Source organism: Suncus etruscus, chromosome 9, assembly GCF_024139225.1.
Source record: "Suncus etruscus isolate mSunEtr1 chromosome 9, mSunEtr1.pri.cur, whole genome shotgun sequence".
NCBI classification, from domain to species: domain Eukaryota; kingdom Metazoa; phylum Chordata; class Mammalia; order Eulipotyphla; family Soricidae; genus Suncus; species Suncus etruscus.
Genome location: NC_064856.1, coordinates 6502034 through 6522543, shown reverse-complemented (window position 1 = coordinate 6522543; position 20510 = coordinate 6502034). Strand labels below are relative to the sequence as shown.

The 20510-nt window shown below is 45.1% G+C and overlaps 2 protein-coding genes and 1 non-coding gene across 3 annotated transcripts in view; 1 reads left to right on the top strand and 2 right to left on the bottom strand.

Moving 5' to 3' along the window:
- The window catches only part of TMEM230 (transmembrane protein 230), a 768807-nt gene that overhangs the window by 603144 nt on the left and 145153 nt on the right, over positions 1–20510 (bottom strand). The window lies entirely within an intron of this gene.
- The window catches only part of SLC23A2 (solute carrier family 23 member 2), a 126253-nt gene that overhangs the window by 99591 nt on the left and 6152 nt on the right, over positions 1–20510 (bottom strand). The window lies entirely within an intron of this gene.
- On the top strand, positions 10247–10307 carry LOC126019215 (U7 small nuclear RNA). Its single transcript, XR_007498958.1, has one exon. It is a non-coding gene; the product is annotated as a U7 small nuclear RNA (small nuclear RNA).

The following is a 20510-nucleotide window of genomic DNA, read 5'->3' as shown; positions in this document are numbered from 1 at the left end:
CCCAGCACTCTGTAAAGGTCCACCAAGCCTGCCAAGAGTGACCCAAGCACAGAGCCAGGAGTAAGCTCTGAGAACCACCCCGTTTGGACCAAAACAAACAAACAAACAAACAAATTGCCTATCTTCCTTTTTTTTTGGTGTTTTGGGGTCATACCCAGCAGCGCTCAGGAGTTCCTCCTGGCTCTATGCTCAGATATCGCCCTTGGCAGGCACAGGGGACCATATGGGATGCCAGGAATCGAACCATCGACCTTTTGCATGAAAGGCAAAAATGCCTTACCTCCATGCTATCTCTCTGAATCCCAGAATCAGCCTATCTTAAAGATCAGGGGCTAAGAGATAGCATGGAGGTAGGGTGTTTGCCTTGCATGCAGAAGAACAGTGGTTCGAATCCTGGCATCCCATAGGGTCCCCCTAGCCTACCAGGAGTGATTTCTGACCGTAGAGCCAGGAGGAACTCCTGAGCGCTGCCGGGTGTGACCTCAAAGCAAAACAAAACAAAACAATCAGACAACGAAAACAAACCTTTAAAAACTTCTGGACTTTTTTCTGTCTCTACAAATGTGATGTCTGACTGCCCCAATGTTCTGAAGTAGCAAATGTAAACAGTTATCAGCACAAGAACTATGCTGATTCTGTAAGCACCTTCACCCCCATGAATGCAAGAGAAGGGTTTCTATAAACAATAAAACAAAATCAAATAGGGTTAGAAGCGGTAGTACAGTGGGTAAAGTGCTTTCCTTGCACACACGGGGCCCAGGTCTTATTTTCTGGCATTTCATATGGTCGCCATAGTACTGGCCAGGGTGAGCACCGCTGGGTTTAACCCCAAACCAAAACAAAATGAACAAAAAGTTTTTTAAAATCAAAGAAAAGAAAAGCACCCTCTAGTGTTATAGCTTTTAACTGCTACTGAGTAAAGCTAAGACACTAAAATGCAATGTTGTTTTATGATTTCTTAATTTAAAGGAAAGTATACAGAATTAACATATTTTAATTCAACATCCAACTTACTTATGATGATACATTGTTTTACTCAAGTGATATCTTCTATCTTTCTTTTATTTTTAATTTTTTTATGTAAACACCGTGATTACAAATATGACTGTAGTTGGGTTTCAGTCATGTAAAGAACACCCCCCTTCACCAGTGCAACATTTCCATCACCATTTTTCTTTCTAATATTTCTATCTAAATACTAGAGACCACCAGGTACCAACAAGAACCCTCTGTCATTAAGACCCATAGGGGCCGGGCGGTGGCGCTAAAGGTAAGGTGCCTGCCTTGCCTGCGCTAGCCTTGGACAGACCGCGGTTCGATCCCCCCGGTGTCCCATATGGTCCCCCAAGCCAGGAGCAACTTCTGAGCACATAGCCAGGAGTAACCCCTGAGCGTTACCGGGTGTGGCCCAAAAATCCAAAAAAAAAAAAAAAAAGACCCATAATTTTTTGGGGGATGGGAGGGTCACACCCGGCAGCACTCAGGGGTTACTCCTGGTTCTACACTCAGAAATGGCTCCTGGCAGGCTCGGGGGACCATATGGGGTGCTGTGATTCGAGCCACCGACCTTCTGCATGCAAGGCAAACACCCTACCTCCATGCTATCTCTCCAGACCCCCATGATTTTTTTAAGACCCATAACTTTAAGCAGAACACAGAAGATGAACTGAATTCAGCAATATTTCCCAAGGTCGCTGGCAGTTCAATATAAATTTTGGCTAGCAAGACTTAGTGGCAGCAAACAGGGCCTCTCCTTTCCCTCTTCACTTTATGAGCCATGTTCATCCATGAATCAGCACTCTAGAAATGGAGAAATACTAAGAAAAAAAAAGGAGATAATTATGTGACAAATCATCTATATTTAGGTATGTTAGGCTGGCCAAACTATATCTGGTGGTGCCATTGCCACCACCAACCCAACATTTAAAAAAAAAAAACTTTTAAAAAGGGGGAGCAGGCTGAGAGATGGCATGGAGGTAGCATGTTTGCCTTGCATGCAGAAGGACGGTGGTTCGAATCCCGGCATCCCATAGGGTTCCCTGAGCCTGCCAGGGGTGATTTCTGAGCACAGAGCCAGGAGGAACCCCTGAGCTGCATGCCGCTGGGTGTGACCCTCTCCCAAAAATAAAAAGTCTGTAAGTCTTGGCTCAGAGTAGACGGAAAAGCCGAATTCTCTAGCAGTTGCCTAAAAATTTTATGCTGCACTATGCCATCATTTAAGTTAAAGACTCAGGGGGGCAAAAATCTACTTTGAATCATTTGAATATATAGTCTGGTTTTTATATTTAACTATCAATCAATACATTGAGCAGAGGGGCAATGTGGTCATTAAGGTTCAAGCTGAGCTTGAGCCAAACCCAGGTATGACTGCTCTCCAGCACCACATGGTCACCTGGGCATCACCGCAGAGTTAGGCCCAACTCCTAGAATCCATGGCAATCCAGAGCTCTGCAGAGCCCAAGCCACACCACATCCTCGAGATGCAGCACTGATCCAGCAACCCCACTGACAGAACTGTCAGGAGTGGCCCCCTGAGCACTGCTTAAGAGAACACCAACAACTGAAATGGCTAAAATGGGGCTGGAGAGATAGCATGGAGGTAGGGTGTTTGCCTTGCATGCAGAAGGACAGTGCTTCAAACCCCGGCATCCCATATGGTCCCCTGAGCCTGCCAGGAGCAATTTCTGAGCATAGAGCCAGGAGTGCTGGCGGGTGTGACCCAAAAACAAGGAAGGAAGGAAGGAAGGAAGGAAGGAAGGAAAGGAAGGAAGGAAGGGAAGGAAGGAAGGAAGGAAGGAAGGAAGGAAGGAAGGAATGGAAGTAAGGAAGGGAATCAAGGAAGAAAGGAAGGAATGACGGAAGGAAGGAAGGAAGGAAGGAAGGAAGGAAGGAAGGAAGAGAAGGAGGGAGGAAGGGAGGGAGGGTGGGAGAGGGGGAGGGAGGGAGGGGAGAGGGGGAGGGAGGGAGGGAGAGTGGGAGAGGGGGAGGGAGGGTGGGAGAGGGGGAGGGAGGGTGGGAGAGGGGGAGGGAAGGAGGATGGGAGGAGGGAGGAAGAGAGGGTGGGAGAGGGGGAGGGAGGGAGGGTGGGAGAGGGGGAGGGAGGGAGGGAGAGAGGGAGGGAGGGAGACAGGGAGAGAGAGAGAGAGAGAAAGAGAGAGAAAGAGAGAGAGAAAGAGAAAGAAAGAAAGAAAGAAAGAGAAAGAAAGAGAGAAAGAAAGAAAAAGAAAGAAAGAAAGAAAGAAAAAGAAAGAAAGAAAGAAAGAAAGAAATAAAGAAAGAGAGAAAAAGAGAAAGAAAGAATGAAAGAAAGAGAAAAGAAAGACAGAAAAAGAAAGAAAGAAAGAAAGAAAGAAAGAAAGAAAGAAAGAAAGAGAAAATAGAAAGAAAGAATGAAAGAAAGATAGAAAGAAAGAAAGAAAGAAAGAAAGAAAGAAAGAAAGAAAGAAAGAAAGAAAGAAAGAAAGAAAGAAAGAAAGAAAGAAAGAAAGAAAGAAAGAAAGAAAGAAAGAAAGAAAGAAAGAGGCTAAAATTAAAAACCTGTAGAGGGCACAGAAAATAATGGCTGCCAGACTCTTCCAGAGAGTCTGGTCTGGGCCAAAATCTGTGAGCTTCTCAGATTGGTTCGGGGCAGATCCCCCTTTCTGCCTAAACCAGAGCAGCCCAGTGTCACTCAATCCTAAACCTTCTAAAAGAAATGGCCCAGCTCCACAACTAAATTCAAATATAAGCAGTGGAATCTTCTCAGGTGAGACCACACTACAGGCTGAAAACTGGGATATTTTCAAAATGGAGGTGAGTCCCCGACATACACTCCATCCACCACTGGAAAACCCCGGAGACTCCACCCGTTCTTGCCATCTTCCAGGCAGAAAGCCAATGGATCTTCCCAGGTAGTCTGGTCCCAGCTGATGTCTCTAAGGCCTTGTCAGAATGGATGGGAACAGATTCCCTTTTCTGCCTAAAACCAACAGCAACCTATAGCCACAGCCAAATCCCTCCAAATAACAGTCCAACTCCGCAACTTAGCCTTATCAAATTGCCAGGCCATCAAATTTGTTTCAAATCTATAGATCCTGGATCACATGTTCACACCTCAAATTTTTATAGTAATGTCAGCCCAGGAAATCTGATGGGAAAGTTGCATAGAAGATCATCAATCTCGGTGAGCTTAGCAGTGAGTAATACAGAAGACTCAACTAACAACAATCATATAAGCCCAATAAAACCACAGCCAGAACAATTATTTTAAATTGACCCTTGTTTACCTAAGCTTTGATAACTCCATTTGCCATTGTGTCATAACAAACAATATGAAGTAAATTTGTTTGCACCTACAAGGGCGGGCTAGGGTAGTGAGTAGGAAATTGGGAATAGCAGTGAATGGATGGTCACATTGGTGGAATGGTTGGTGTTTGACTATTTAATGCCTGAAGTGACTATATTCTGAACAACTTGATAAAGCAGTGTTAGAATTTAAAAAACTATTGTTTAGGAGTCAGAGCGATAGTACGTTAAGGTGTTTGCCTTACATGTGGCCAACACAGGTTGGCCTGGTTCAAACCCCAGCATCCTACCTATATGGTCCACTGAGCATGCCAGGAGCGACTTCTGAGTGTAGAGTAAGGAGTAACCCCTGAGCACTGCTGGGTGTGGCCCAAAAAAACAAAAACAAAAACAAAACAAAAAAATATTTTTTAATTCCAAGTTCAGAGAACTCCTGTAGTTAAGGTGCTTGCCTTGCTGAAGGCTGACTTTGTTTCAATTCCCCACACCTCGAGAGAAGAAACCTACCCACCCATTCAATCACACTGTAAGGTGTGCCAACCTTCCACTCAGCACTTCTGGTTATGGCTTCCAAATCCCCTCCATGAAAGAAAAAAAAAAATGCTGAGCTTTTACCACTAAGTGCTGCTAAGCATTCAGAATAGCCAATTCCTCAGGCATAGCATTTGTTTGTTTTGTTTTGTTGGGTTTTTTTTTTTTGGGGGGGGGTCACAGCCAGCGGTGTTCAGGGGTTATTCCTGGCTCTTCACTCAGAAGTTGCTCCTGGCAGGCACAGGGGGACCTCATGGAATGTCAAGATTTGAACCTCCGTCCGTCCTGGATCAGCTGCGAGCAAGGCAAACTCTAATGTTTCCAAATAGAAGGAAAAACTACTGAACATACCAGCCTCACAGCAGATTGCACTGTGGCCCTTCAGAGGGTCCCATGACTACTACTATCTCCATATGAGCTCATCTCAAAGATCTCCACTGTTGCACCACACAGCCAGATAAGCAGCCATGCAAGATTCCCATAATTTTAATACTGATTTTCTAGTAGAAACTCACCAAATTAGATGTGAAATTTTTTTTTTGGTTTTTTTTTTTTGGTTTTTGGGCCACACCCGGCCGATGCTCAGGAGTTAATCCTGGCTGTCTGCTCAGAAATAGCTCCTGGCAGGCACAGGGGACCATATGGGACACCGGGATTCGAACCAACCACCTTTGGTCCTGGATCGGCTGCTTGCAAGGCAAACGCCACTGTGCTATCTTTCCGGGCCCAGATGTGAAATTTTCGTAGAAGCCACTAAGTTCAACAAACAAAACCAACAACAGAAAGCTCACCTAGCAACATTCAGTTTAGCAGACCTTCAAACAATGACTTAAGATCCCATTGCAAGGGGCCGGCCGGTGGCGCTAGAGGTAAGGTGCCTGCCTTGCCTGCGCTAGCCTAGGACGGACCGCGGTTCGATCTCCCAGCGTCCCATATGGTCCCCCAAGCCAGGAGCGACTTCTGAGCGCATAGCCAGGAGTAACCCCTGAGCGTCACCGGGTGTGGCCCCCCCCCAAAAAAAAAGATCCCATTGCAAGATATGACAATTTTCACAAATTTTCCTTTTTTTTTTTTTTTTTTATTTGGCTTTTTGGGTCACACCCAGCAATGCTCAGGGGTTGCTCCTGGCTCTACGATCAGAAATCTCTCCTGGCAGACTTGGGAGACCATATGGAATGCCGGGATTTGAACCACCATCCTTCTGCAGGCAAGGCAAACGCCCTACCTCCATGCTATCTCTCCGGCCCCCAAAATTTTCCTTTAATGAAGTTCTTTTTCCAGTAATACCATTACCATTTAGTTGTACCAAGCAATATTGTTCTGGTTTGTTTTGGGGTCACACCCAGCAGCGCTCAGGGGTTACTTCTGGCTCTCTGTGCTCAGAAATCACTCCTAACTGGCTCGGGGGACCGTATGGGATGCCAGGAATAAAACCACCATCAGTCCTGGGTAAGCCACGTGCAAGGCAAACGCCCTACCGCTGTGCTAACTCTCCGGTCCTTGTACCAAGCAATATTAAGTAAATTTTTATACTTACTGCCCAAACGGGCAGGTTTCAGGAGGTTAGGAAACTGATGACAAAGGCAGAGAGAATGTCATACTAGCGGTGGATTTGAAGTTGGAATACTGAATGCTAAAAATAACTATCACAAACGATTCCATAAACCATAGAGTGTAAAGAAATTGATTAAAAGAAAACTGTAGCCCATCAACCTGGCTCACATGAGAGAGATCACCTGGCTGGCATGTTAGAACCTTAGTTTAGTTCCAGCACTACCTTCCTCTACTACCACCATCAGGTATAGTACAGCCTTGATGGTCCCTGAGCACTACCCCAGTTGTAGACCGCCCCACAAGAAAGTTAAAACATACATTTATATGAAGACCCGAAATACTACATTTTACCAGAGAAATGAAAGCATATATTCAAACAAAACCTGTCTATAAATGTTTTTTTTATAAATCTGTTTTACTTGCAATGCTCAAAATGTGGAAACATGGGGCTGGAGAGATAGCATGGAGGTAAGGCTTTTTTTTTTTTTTTTTTTTTTTTTGCCTTGCATGCAGAAGGACGGAGGTTCGAATCCCAGCATCCCATATGATCCCCCCAGCCTGCCAGGAGGGATTTCTGAGAATTGAGCCAGAAATAACCCCTGAGTGCTGCCGGGTGTGGACCCCCCCCCCAAAAATGTGGAATCATCTATTTTCATCTTCTACATAGTGAATGAATGAATCAACTGTGACATAGCTACTAAAACAAGACCTGCGGCCTGAATAGGAGACTTTGATAATGTTAAATGCTAACAAGAAGTCTGAGAGGAAACAGGAGTTTTTTTTTTATTACCAGAAATGTAAACTAGTTCAAATAGTCCAGAGAACAATCTAATAACATGTTGCAGCAAGACAACGTGTGTGCGCTATGATTCCAGCAGGGCCACTTCTTGGTACACTCCACCCTGTTTTTAATAACACACAGTCAACATAGAGAACACACACAGAATCTAGGGTGCTAAGCAGTGGAATAAAACAGAGCTGCTAAAATAAATTATCTCAGGTCTCTTGAATCAACAAGATTTAAAATCTTACACCCAAAGGAGCAAACAGGTTTCAGAAACAAAACACATGATGGCTCTAATTTAAGGCCTTATTCAAATTTTTCTTTGTTTCTGGGACACACCTGAAAAAATGCTGGAAGGGATATGGGGAAGGAGTCCTACTCCCAAATCAATATTCAGGGGTCACTACTCCAGGGTACTTGGGAGACCATGTGGTGGAGGGATCAAATCTGGTAGATTGAAAGACTGTTTGAGCTCACTGTTCTATCTTCTAGTCCTTGATTTAAGGTATTAAGCCAGCCCTCCCTTAATTGGTGATACAGCCCCCTGGCAGGGGTTGGGGGGTGGAGAGTGGCCCTAAAAATGCGCCAGGAACAGTACTAGCCTCAGGTGCAACTGTGGGTGTTGAATGAAAATGAGGATGAGGAAGCATAAAGAAGGGGCCAAAGGTTAGCACTCAAAGAGCTGAGTGCACATTTTTCTTTTCTTTTTTTTCTATATTTTTCTTTTTTTTTTTTTTTTTTTTTGGTTTTGGTTTTTGGGTCACACCCAGCAGCACTCAGGGGTTACTCCCGTCTCGATGTTCAGAAATTGCTCCTGGCAGGCTCGGGGACCATATGGGAGGAATGCCAGGATTCGAAACACAGTCCTTCTGCATGCAAGATAAACGCCCTACCTCCATGCCATCTCTCTGGCCCTGAAATGTACATTTTTCCTGCCTGGAGTCAGGATATGATCCTCCTGCAACTACATGCCACTCCCCACCACTATGAGGACAGCCCCAAAATCTAAGGATGGCAGAAAGAAGAAAAAGAGCAAGAGGGTGGTCGCAGGGGAAGCGCTCTTGCCTTGTTTTCTGGGTTTAACTCCCAGCACAGCAAGGACACCAGCCCGTAGCCAAGGAACTCAAGCACCAAGCCAAGAGCCACCCCCAAACATGCCAGGTAAAGCATTTGTGCTCTCACTGTCTCTCTGTCTCTGTCTCTCTTTCTCCCCCCACCTCCTCCCACCAAAAGAGAAATTAGGAAAAGGGATGAATATATTTCATCTGTGGTGTAACTGAGTTAAAAACACAGTGTTTATTTTCCAAATAAACACACAAAACTCAAGGTGGTCTGCTTTCGCAGCATGGTATTGGTTCAAACCCCATCACTGAAAGGCCTGAACATGCCAACGCTGGCAGGTGCATATGTCAACGCATTGTGAAGAATTCCCAAGAGAAATGTGCAGATAACAACTTGTTTACAGTATGGAACTATGAATTGGTGACATGTATGGAGTCCAACTTAGACTGCCTCTGTATAGTGTGACAACAGTCTCACAAGAGAGAGATCAACAAGCACTTACAAATTCTCCTTCTTATGCAATATCTTTGTTCTTTAGAAAGATCACAGGTCCTATACAAAGCAAATTGTATGCCTCTTTCAATAAAATGGCCTTTTGCATGTTGGGTAATTTCTTACTTATCTTTTACACATTTCTGACTCTTTCAGTGCTACCAATCATTTAATGTAACAGGTGTTGGTGTGTTGATGCAATACTATTTGAAGTGACTGACAATGTCACATTTTTATTATATTAAAAATTGGAATGCTGTAAAAATATGATTAACCATTAACACTTATTTCAGGTCTATCAAATCACCCATGTTAATTGTTAAAGAATTTATTAGGGGCCGGGCGGTGGCGCTAAAGGTAAGGTGCCTGCCTTGCCTGCGCTAGCCTTGGATGGACCGCGGTTCGATCTCCCGGTGTCCCATATGGTCCTCCAAGCCAGGAGCAACTTCTGAGCACATAGCCAGGAGTAACCCCTGAGCATTACCGGGTGTGGCCCAAAATCCAAAAAAAAAGAAAAAAGAAAAAAAAAAGAATTTATTAATAAGAAACTAAGATTTAGAGCCGGAGAGATAGCATGGAGGTAGGGCGTTTGCCTTGAATGCAGAAGGTCATTGGTTGGAATCCCGGCATCCCATATGGTTCCCCGAGCCTGCCAGGAGTGATTTCTGAGCTTAGAGCCAGGAGTAACCCCTGAGCGCTGCCAGGTGTGACCCAAAAACCAAAAAAAAAGAAAAAAAGAAAGAAACTAAGATTTAAATAAGGGAAACCTACACTATCAACTGACTTTAATTGTTCAGTGGTATATTTTGGGTTTGTTTTTGTTTGCTTGTTTTTAGACTGTACCCAGCAGTGCTCAGGAGCTACTCCTGAGTTACTGGTCAAGGGTCACTCTTTATAATGCTGAGATAGGAACATGTGGTGATAGGGATCAAATTCAGACCTCCAGAATACGGAACAAATACAGAACAATTGCTCAACCTACTGATCTCTCTATCTGCCTGATATATTTTGGCAGGAGAAGTTGAGACACACCTGATATTGGTCAGGAGTCACTTTTTTTTAACAGTGCTCAGGAACCATATATAGTGCCAGAAAGCAAACCAGAGATAGTTGTATGCAAGACAAACAATTTAACAAAAATTACTCTGGCAGGGTTGGGGACCATATGGGATGCTGGGGATTGAACCCGGGTAGGCCACATGCACAAAAAAATCTCTACCAACTGTGCTATTGTTCAGCCCCCATAATGTTTTTTGGTTAGTTTGTTTGCTTTTTGTTTTGAGGTGACACCCAGCATCGCTCAGGGGTTCCTCCTGGCTCTATGCTCAGAAATCGCCCCTGGCAGGCTCAGGGAACCATATGGGATGCCAGAATTCGAACCACCATCCTTCCTCATGCAAGGCAAATGCCCCACATCCATGCTATCTCTCCGGCTCCCCTACAATGTATTTTTAAGTCAACTATTTCTTGCTAACTTTAATTTGTTACAATTTAATATCAAGTGCATATATCTAACACTGAGCAAAGAAAAAACAAATGTAGTGTTATAGCTCTTTTAGAATTTGTCTAGCAGGCTTTCTGGTCTCCACCAGAAGCCCCCCCCCCCAAAAAAAGAAAAACAAATGTATTCATTTCATCAATACTTTTGATAGAAACAGAAAATCTTTTGCCATGTTATGCAAAACCACTGATGTGACTGCTATTCAAGTAACGCATCTACTACAAAAAAATTTTGGTACTGGTAAGAGAATCCTACTTTCTTTTTAAAAAAATAAAATAAAATAAAAGTTATATATCAAGGGGCTAGAGCAAAAGAAAAATGGTTGGGGGACCTAAGTGATAGAACAGTGGTAGAGCGTTTGCCTTGCACACAACCCAGGATGGGTCTGGTTTCAATCCCTGGCATCACGTATGGTCTCTCAAGCCTCCCAGCAGCAATTTTTGCATGCAGAGCCAGGAGTAACCCCTGAGGGCCATCGAGTGTGACCCAAAAACCAAAAAAGAGAAAGAAAAAGTGGTTAGGGCAATTTCACATTACATGCAACGGACCTGGGTTCAATCCCAAATATTCTTTATGGTGCCTAAGCCCTGCCCAGAGTATTTCCTGAGTGCAGAACCAGGAGTACCTCTGAGAGCTGCTGGTAAGGACATCATCATCATCATCATCATCATCATATTATTATTATTATTATTATACTGATAATTCATACCCCCCAAATAATAAATCCAATTTTTTCTACTGATGGGGCCACATCACCAGTACATAAGAGCTATTATTCCTGGCTCAGGGATCACCCTAGTGGTGCAAAGTGGATCGCATACGGTACTAAGGATCAAGTGAGGGCTTGGTTGTGTGCAGGCATGAACCTTGGGCCCTGTGCTATCTTTCCAGGCCTACACTTAATTTTCTTTATTTTTTTTCCTTTCTTTTTACACTTAATTTTTCAAAAAGCAATATATTGTGGACTGGAGAGATAATACAGAAGTTAAGGTGATTACTTTGCATGCAGCCTATCTGGATTTATTAAATTTGAAACCATTTATGGTTACCTGAACCTCACCAAAAGTGGGCCCTGATCACAGAGCCAGGAATAAGTTTGCCACTCTGAACACCGCTGGGTATAGCCTCAAAACAAAAAGTGGGGAGAGTAGATACTGAAGATCCATTATGTATTTAAGGACATTCCAATTTTTCTTAATAAGAAAATAAGTCAGGGGCCTGGGGAGATAGCACAGCGGCGTTTGCCTTGCAAGCAGCCGATCCAGGACCAAAGGTGGTTGGTTCGAATCCCGGTGTCCCATATGGTCCCCCGTGCCTGCCAGGAGCTATTTCTGAGCAGACAGCCAGGAGTAACCCCTGAGCAATGCCGGGTGTGGCCCAAAAACCAAAAAAAAAAAAAAAAAAAAAAGAAAATAAGTCAGGGGGCCTGGAGAGATAGCACAGCGACATTTGCCTTGCAAGCAGCCAATCCAGGACCTAAGGTATCCTGGTGTTCCATATGCCCCCCCCCCCCGTGCCTGCCAGGAGCTATTTCTGAGCAGACAGCCAGGAGTAACCTCTGAGCACCGCCGGGTGTGCCCCCCCCCCCAAAAAAAAAAGAAAAGAAAAGAAAAAAGAAAATAAGTCAGGGGCCAAAGTGGTGGCACAAGTGGTAGGGTGTGTTTGCCTTGAATGCGGCTGACCTAGGAGGCACCGAGATTCGACCCCCAGCATCCCATATGGTTTCCCAAGCCAGGAGCAATTTCTGAGCGCATAGCCAGGAGTAACCCCTGAGCATCATCACCAGGTGAAAATAAGTCAGTTAATAAGTCAACTTGACCAGGGACCAGTGCAATAGCACAGGACTAAGGCATTTGTTTTGCATGCTGCTGACCCAGAATGGACCTGGGTTTGATTCCTGGCATCCCATATGGTCCCTGACCCTGCCAGGAGTGACTTCTGAGTGTAGAGCCAGGAGTAACCTAAGTGCTGTGCTGGGTGTGACCAAAAAAAAAAGTCAACTTGACCAGAAAATAAAGACTATTTTAAGAATACATAATTCATAACAGTTTCATATGGCTGGGCCCGGAGAGATAGCACAGCGGTGTTTGCCTTGCAAGTAGTCGATCCAGGACCAAAGGTGGTTGGTTCGAATCCTGGTGTCCCATATGGTCCCCCGGGCCTGCCAGGAGCTATTTCTGAGCAGACAGCCAGGAGTAACCCCTGAGCAACGCTGGGTGTGCCCCCCCCAAAAAAAAAAACAGTTTCATATGGCTAAGAACTTAGCTACCTGTGGGTCACAGTGTCACTCAACAAGGTAAGCACAAAGTTTGCTGTGTGGGAGGCCCAGGTTTAATCCCTGGAACTACTCGGTCTCTTGAGCACCACTGACAGTAATTCCTACAATGCCAGAAATAGCCCCCCCCCCCCAGGGGCCGGAGAGATAGCATGGTGTTTGACTTTTCATGCAGGAGATCGTCAGGTAAGGTATTTGCCTTTCATGCAGGAGGTCATCGGTTCGAATCCCGGTATCCCATATGGTCCCCCCCCCCCCCCCCGTGCCTGCCAGGAGCAATTTCTGAGCCTGGAGCCAGGAATAACCCCTGAGCACTGCCGGGTGTGACCCAAAAACCACAAAAAAATAAATAAATAAATAAATAAATAGCCCCCTCCTGCCCACACACAAAAATTATTTACTTTATAAAAATGTGCAGTGATAATGAATGATAAGGTAACTTAAGAGCTGATAGATTTAGGAGGGAGAGACACCACGCATGGTCATGCCTGAGTACTACTCCCAGCAATAAATTCAGGAGTCACTCCCAGCAGTGCTCAGGAGTCTGTGTGATAGCAGGAATTGAGTCATGGCCTCCAGTATGCAAAGCACATGCTCAGCCTCTTGAGCGCTCTCTAGCCCTCCAAAGAATTTTCAAAAGAAAAAGAAAGGGCCCGGAGAGATAGCACAGCAGCGTTTGCCTTGCAAGCAGCCGATCCAGGACCAAAGGTGGTTGGTTCGAATCCCGGTGTCCCATATGGTCCCCCGTGCCTGCCAGGAGCTATTTCTGAGTAGACAGCCAGGAGGAACCCCTGAGCATCGCCGGGTGTGGCCCAAAAACCAAAAAAGAAAAAGAAAGATCTTAACATCTTGTCAGTTGCTATTACCAGGGCTCCAGTAGGTTGTATATGATTATAAAGGTTTCTTGTATCATTTAAAAGCAGGGAGAGTACTTCTGAATTTATTCACTGCAAACTGTCATTCACCAACATGTGGTTGCCAAAACTTTGAGCTAACACTTACACAGGTCATTGCATTATGCCAGTAGAGCAATCAACGAAATCAAAGGCAATTCACTGCATGACAGATTGTTTGGACAAGATTGTACTGGGAACAAGGAAGAAGTCAATCGCTCACTGCATTAGTTTACTGCCTAGCAAGCGGAACCTGCTTGGAAATCTTTGAGACACTGACTCAGTCTTAGATTCTTAGAAAACAAAGGTAATGTTTTTACAGGCCAATCTGACTGATCCCCAAAAAGACACAGCTTAACCGACACTTATTTGTTAAATTTAACTAAACCAATCTGTGGCACCAAGGCGATGTGCTGAGTGTTATCAAAGCAAGAACTTCGTTTCAGTGTGGCAAAATAGAATTTAGGACAAGTGAGGAAGTCAGCCTGTATCCAAATTTATCAGCAATAAAATACATAACAAGAACTTGCTTTCCTTGTCATTTCCTTTTTTTGGGGGGGGGGGGGGCATGCGTGGTTGGGCCATACACAGAGATGCTCAGGGGTTACTCCTGGCTCTACACTCAGAAATCGCTCCTGGCTACCATATGGGAACCAGGGGATCGAACTGAGGTCCTTCCTGGATCATCCGCGTGCAAGATAAACACTCTACAGCAGTGCCATCACTCTGACCCCTCTGTTGTCATTTCTTAAGAGATTCTCTATTCTGAGTTCAAAGACTTGAAGGGATTCTTACAATTAAAATGCCTAATTGAGGGATCAGAGCAATAGTACAGCAGGTAAGGCACTTGCCTTGCACAGAGTCAACCCAGATGTGATCCGTGGCATCCCATCTGATCCCGAGCACCTCCAGGAGTGATTCCTGCGTGCAGAGCCAGTAGTCACCCCTGAGCACCACCAGGTATGAACCCCAAATCAAAACCAAAAAAGTAAATAATTTTTTAATGCCCAACTGAGTTTTGGAGACTATCTTTGGAGAGTATCTTCAAGCTTACAAACATTGAAAGCTGTGAGATAATATAGCAGGGAGGTATGTAGCATCAGGGAACATGTTCTGCACATGGCCCGCCCACATTAGATCACCAGCATCTCATAAGGCTGCTGAGCACCACCAGGAGGGATTCCTGAATACAAAGTCAAGCATTACCCCTGAGTATCTTTGGGTTTGGCACAAAGACAAAGCAAAACAAAACACCCAAAGATTGTTACCAACAGCGTTGGCTGCAAAAACAGACATCTACACTTAATCCTAAAATATGAGATATAAGATAAATGAGGGTTTTTTGGGGGGTCACACCCAGAAGCACTCAGGGTTTACTCCTGGCTCTACCCTCAGAAATCGCTTCTGGCAGGCTCCAGGGATCATATGGGATACCAGGATTCAAACCACCGTTCTTCTACATGCAAGGCAAACACTTTACCTCCATGCTATCTCTCCGGTTCCAAGATAAATGTATTTTATATTTTTTTTATGATTGCTTTTCTGTCATATTATCATGGAAAAATGGTTCAATGTTGCCACATATCTTTTTGTTTGTTTGTTTTGTTTTTGGGAGGTCATACCTGGCGACACTTAGGAGTTACTCCTGGCCCTGCGCTCAGAAATTGCTCCTGGCAGGCTCGGGGGACCATATGGGATGCCGGGATTCGAACCACCGTCCTTTCTGTGCAGCTAGAACTGCAACTTTCTGTGCTCACCTTCAGAAGGTGAATTTTCCATTGTGGAGTGAGGTGGGGAGAGGCATGCCGATTTGTGAAAATAAGGTAGTAGGCCAAATCAGTCCCGGAGCCTCTGTTCTATGACCTCCCAACAGGTAGGGAGCTTGCCTTGCACTCAGTCACCCCAGGCTTGATCCATGGCACTGCATGATTTCCTACCACCAAGAGGGAACCCGGAGTGCAGAGACAGGAGCAAGCCCTGAGCAATGCTAGAGGCGTCCATCCCAAAATAAACTGTATAGCTAGTATTGTATTGGGGGAATGGGGCATGCCCAATGGAGAGGGGCTTCAATACTAAAAGCAGCTACCTTAAAGGAGTGAGGCCACTGAAGCTGGCCCTGGCTTGCATGCAGTCCAGTGTAACACCCCATGCCTAGCCATGTGTGCTTGAGCTCCAAGACCTCCAAGCACAACTCAAGACTATAGGGAGATGGGGAGATAAGACAGATACACTGAGAGCCAGAGAGAAAACAAGAGAGAACAAGCCAGAGAGACTGAGAACATACAGTACTGATCTTGCAGACGGGTGACCTCAGTTTGATTCCGGACACCACAGGATCCCCTGAGCACTATCAACCATGAAAGAGAGAACTTGGAGAAGCCTCGAGCACTGGTGAGTGTGGTGCAGCCCTAACCCACGAGTCTTGACCGCTAAAAAAACCCGGACAGACGCAGAGCTGTGTGGCCAAGAGGAGGACACAGCAAGAACAGTGGGGACACCACAGAGATCCCTGGCCAGCCCATCCAGAATATGGGCCAACACCAGGACAGAAGAATGACACTTCACCTCTCCCTACCCCCGGCCCCTCATACACAAACCTAAAGTGTTCAGCACAGTCTTAACCAAGCTTGAAACCACAGAAGCAAGGAAAGGGACAGGGGACAAGAATAAGGAAAAAACCAGGGCCGAAGAGATAGCATGGAGGTAGGGCGTTTGCTTTACATGCAGAAGGATGTTGGTTCGAATCCCATATGGCATCCCATATGGTCCCCCGAACCTGCCAGGAGTGATTTCTGAGCATAGAGCCAGGAGGAACCCCTGAGTGCTGCCGGGTGTGATCCAAAAACAAACAAACAAACAAACAAAAAAGAATAAGGAAGAAACCTAAAGCAAAGACAAGCTATTCGCAATGTCACAATTAAAAGCAAATTGAATGAAGTCTATCTCTACCAGAGCTACAGAGACCAGGAAGATTGGAAGCCTTTACAATGCAGAGCAGAGAGCAGCTAAGCAGACCTCCTTTCTAAGATGCTCATAGTAATACACCTTCCTGATTTTTTGTCTCTCCAGAACCTTTTTTTCTCGTGGTGAGGGCTGCATGTGCATGGCGGTGCTTAGGGTTAAATTCTAGTTCTATGCTCAAGGATCAGACCTGGGTCAGCTCCAGAACTACTTCTAGGGGTTGGAGAAATAGCACAGCGGTAGGGTACTTGCCTTGCAAGCAGCCAACCCAAAACAAAGATGGTGGTTCGAATCCCCAGCATCCCGTAAGGTTCCCAGAGACTGCCAAGGGCGATTTCTGAGCACAGAGGCAGGAGGAACCCGAGTGCCTCTGGGTATGGCCCAAAAACCAAAAACAAACAAACAAACAACCTAGTTCTAGCTTTGTGCTCAGGGATTGGTTCTGGTGTTGATGGGAAGTTGGGGGAGGGCCCATATGCAGTGCCGGGATCAAACCAGTCAGCCACATGCAAGGCAAGCACTTTAACCTCAGCAGTTATTCTTTTCTTAAACAAAAACTGCTATGTCCTCTTCACTTCCAATCCTGCACCCCTCTTGGACAAGGTGGGTTTATATCTGGAAATATTTTTTAGTAAAGTTAAAGAAAAACCCGGAAAGAGGTTCCAGTCCAGCCATGGGTCAGCTGTCATTCCACTGGCCCTCTTTCTGCGAGGGTTAGTTATATCATTTCTCAAACTCTACACTCTATGGGCAAAAACCAACAACTTATCTTCATAAACCAGGAATGAGACATTTCAAATACACCACAGAGAGCAATAATTGGCTCTCCTAAAATCCTGGTAGAAAACTTCTAAAGTTTGTTCTAACAGTTCCAAATAAACCATCCCTACTGCTTGTCTCACTGCCTCTGCAGAACTGGGGGAGAAGATGTATATACAGTTACACACAGGAAGGTGGGGGACACAGACCTCATGTCTTGTTTTCTCAGTGAACTATGAGATCGGGGCTCTAAAAAAAGGAAGATGAGACTGGGACTGTGGAAAGGATGAGCATGGGACTCACCCAGGGAGTAGAAAAGAGGCTAGGAGTCCACCTGGACCCAGAGGGAGGAGATGTAGAAAATGGGGACAAGTTAGGGCCAGAGTGATAGTGCAGTGGGTAGGGCACTCGAATTGCACAAGACAGATCCAGGTTCAGTTCCCAGCATCCCATATGGTTCCCTGAACTCACCAGAAGTGATTCCTATGTGCAGAACCAGGAATAATCCTCGAGCACTGCCAGGTGTGACCCAAAAACAGCCCAAAAAAAATGGAGACTAGTGGTCTTTTGTACTGGTTCCTCTCTTACAGAGGGCTAGGTCATGGAGGAAACCAGTTCAAGGAGGGGGAAATCAAAACGCTGCCATGGGAACTGTCATGTGACTCCCAGGACGATCCAGAGGTCAAAGAGTGTAATGGGTAAGAGGAAGCCTGAGGACACAAGGACAAAGACCCCCAGAAAGAAGTCATGGAGGAGCCAAATAGAACAAAGCTATGCCAGAAACCAGACTCTATATTCAGAACTAAACATCATTAGCTGGAGAGGATGAGGCCCAAGAGAGTCCAAGGCAGTGAGGGGCCATAGATCCACATGCATTTAAAAACAGATCAACTTTATGCCAGAAAACTTCAGGTGTGAGGCCTCCTTGTAATTAGGCCAAGGCTTATTTTCAATTTTCCCCATTTTGCTGGGCCTATGCAAACAATGGCAAATGCCACTCTCACACCATTACTACTTATGTTTTTAACACTTATCTTTAAGAAAGAAAGAAACAAAAACAGCTTACTAAACTTAAAAAAAATAAACTGTAGTAAAATGCTTGTCTGGAATACAGGCAGGGGATGGAGTGGAGGGAGGGGGGCATTGGTGGTGGAAATGTTGCACTGGTGAGGGGGGGGGGTGTTCTGTTTATGCCTAAAACCCAACTACAATCATGTTTGTAATCGTGGTGCTTAAATAAAGAATTTATACAAAAAAAAAAGAATTTATACTAAAAAAAATTAAAATAGGGGCCGGAGAAATAGCATGGAGGTAAGGCGTTTGTCTTGCATGCAGAAGGACGGTGGTTGGAATCCCTCATCCCGTGCCTGCCAGGGGCAATTTCTGAACATAGAGCTAGGAGTAACCCCTGAGCGCTGCCAGGTATGACCCAAAAAACAAAAAATGAATGAATAAATAAATAAATAAAAATAAAAACAGATCCGTTATTCACATTCATTTCTGGGATGTGGTGTGTTTTGTTTTTGTTTATTTGTTTGTTTGGAGTTTTGAGGCACACCTGGTGATGCTCAGGGGTTACTCCTGGCTATGCACTAAGAAATCGCTCCTAGCTTTGGGGAGCATATGGGACGCCGGGGATCAAACCGAGGTCGGTCCTGGGTCTGCCGCATGCAGGGCAAACGCTCTACCACTGCACCGCCACTCTGGCCCCATTTCTGGGATATTTTTAAAAAAGAAAGACAATGGAGATGAGGACCATGGTAGGAAGCTTGCCATAATGGGGAGCAGGTTGAGTTGGGAGCGCAGTGAATATAGAGAAGGAACCACTTTGACAATGAGAGTTGGAAATAGCCGCTCTGGACTAGAACTGGGTACTAAAAGGTCAAATGACATACATGATACCATTTCGGTAGCAATATTACAAACCACAGTGCTTAAAAGAGAGGAAGAGGAAGAGAAATGCCATAGCGGCAAGCTGAGAAGGAGAGGAAGCAGAACTGGAAGGAGAGAAGCTGGGGACACTGATGGCAGAAAACATGCACTGGTGAAGGGTGTTGGAACACTGTATGACTGAAACTCAATCAGGAACAATTTTGTAACTATTTATCTCATGGTTATTCGATTACATAATTAATTAAGAGGGCAGGAATGATAGTACAGCGGTAGGGCATTTGCCTTGCACGCTTCCGACCCAGGACGAAAATGGGTTCACTCCCTGGCATCCTTTGTGGTCTCCCAAGACGCCAGGAGCAATTTCTGAGCACAGAGCCAGGAATAACCTCTGAGCACTTTATTGCTGAGTGTGGTCCAACACCCCCCCCCAAAATTATTAATTACAAAATAACAACTATATCAGCTGGAATTGGAGAGATCACTCAACTGTTAAAACACTTGGTATGTACAAAGGCTTGAATGCAATCCCTGGCACCCCATGACTCCAACCAGCACCCAAGGATGGGCCCATTGTTTTAAAAAAACGAAGAGGGGCTGGAGTGATAGCACAGTGGTGCAGTGTTTGCCTTGCATACACTACCCCAGATAGACCCGGGTTTGGTTCCTGGCATCCCATGTGGGCCCCCTGAGCTGGCCAAGAACAATTTCTTAGCACAGAGCCAGGAGTAACCCAAGTGTCACTGGGTGCGGCCAAAAAAATTTAAATGAAATAAAAATAAAAAAATAAAGAATTGAGACCAGATAGTACAGTGGATAGAGCATGCCTTGCATACTGATCCAGACATTAGCATGGTCCCCAAGGCCACCAAGAATGATTCCAGGAGTAACCCTTAGACCAAAAGTAAAAACATTGGGTATAGACCAAAAGTAAAACAATCAAAAAAACATTCTTTTATAAAACCAGTTTTAAAAAAAGAAAGAAAAGATAGGCATGGTTAAATTATGATTGAAAAACACAGCCCCTCTATCTGGAATGATGTTAACATTTGGAAAATTCCTACTCTTATTTCTGGGCTATGTTTACACACCCACCCACACAACACCAAAAATAAAAATTAAAAATTAAGATGCAGAAGACCTAGGATTGATCCTTGAGCAGCCTTAATGACCCCAAGCACAAGCTAGGACTAGCCCAGACTAGCCGCTGAAAACTGCCAGATTTGGCCCCAAACCCCACTGGGGACCCAAGAGCCAGGGAGCTGCTTGCCTTGCAAGCAGTCACAACCCTGATCCAGTTCCTTTCACTATACGTGATCCAAGTCAGACCAGGGTCATTTCTGAGCAGAGCCAAGGCTAGTTTCTGAATACCCCCAAGTGAGGCTCAATCCCCCAAAATATCCAAAAAAGTCCAGGGGGACTGGAGTGGTAGCACAGCACTAGGACATTTGCCTTGCATGCAGTTGACCCAGGACAGAGGCATCCCATATGGTCTCCTGAGCCTGCCAGGAGCAATTTCTGAGC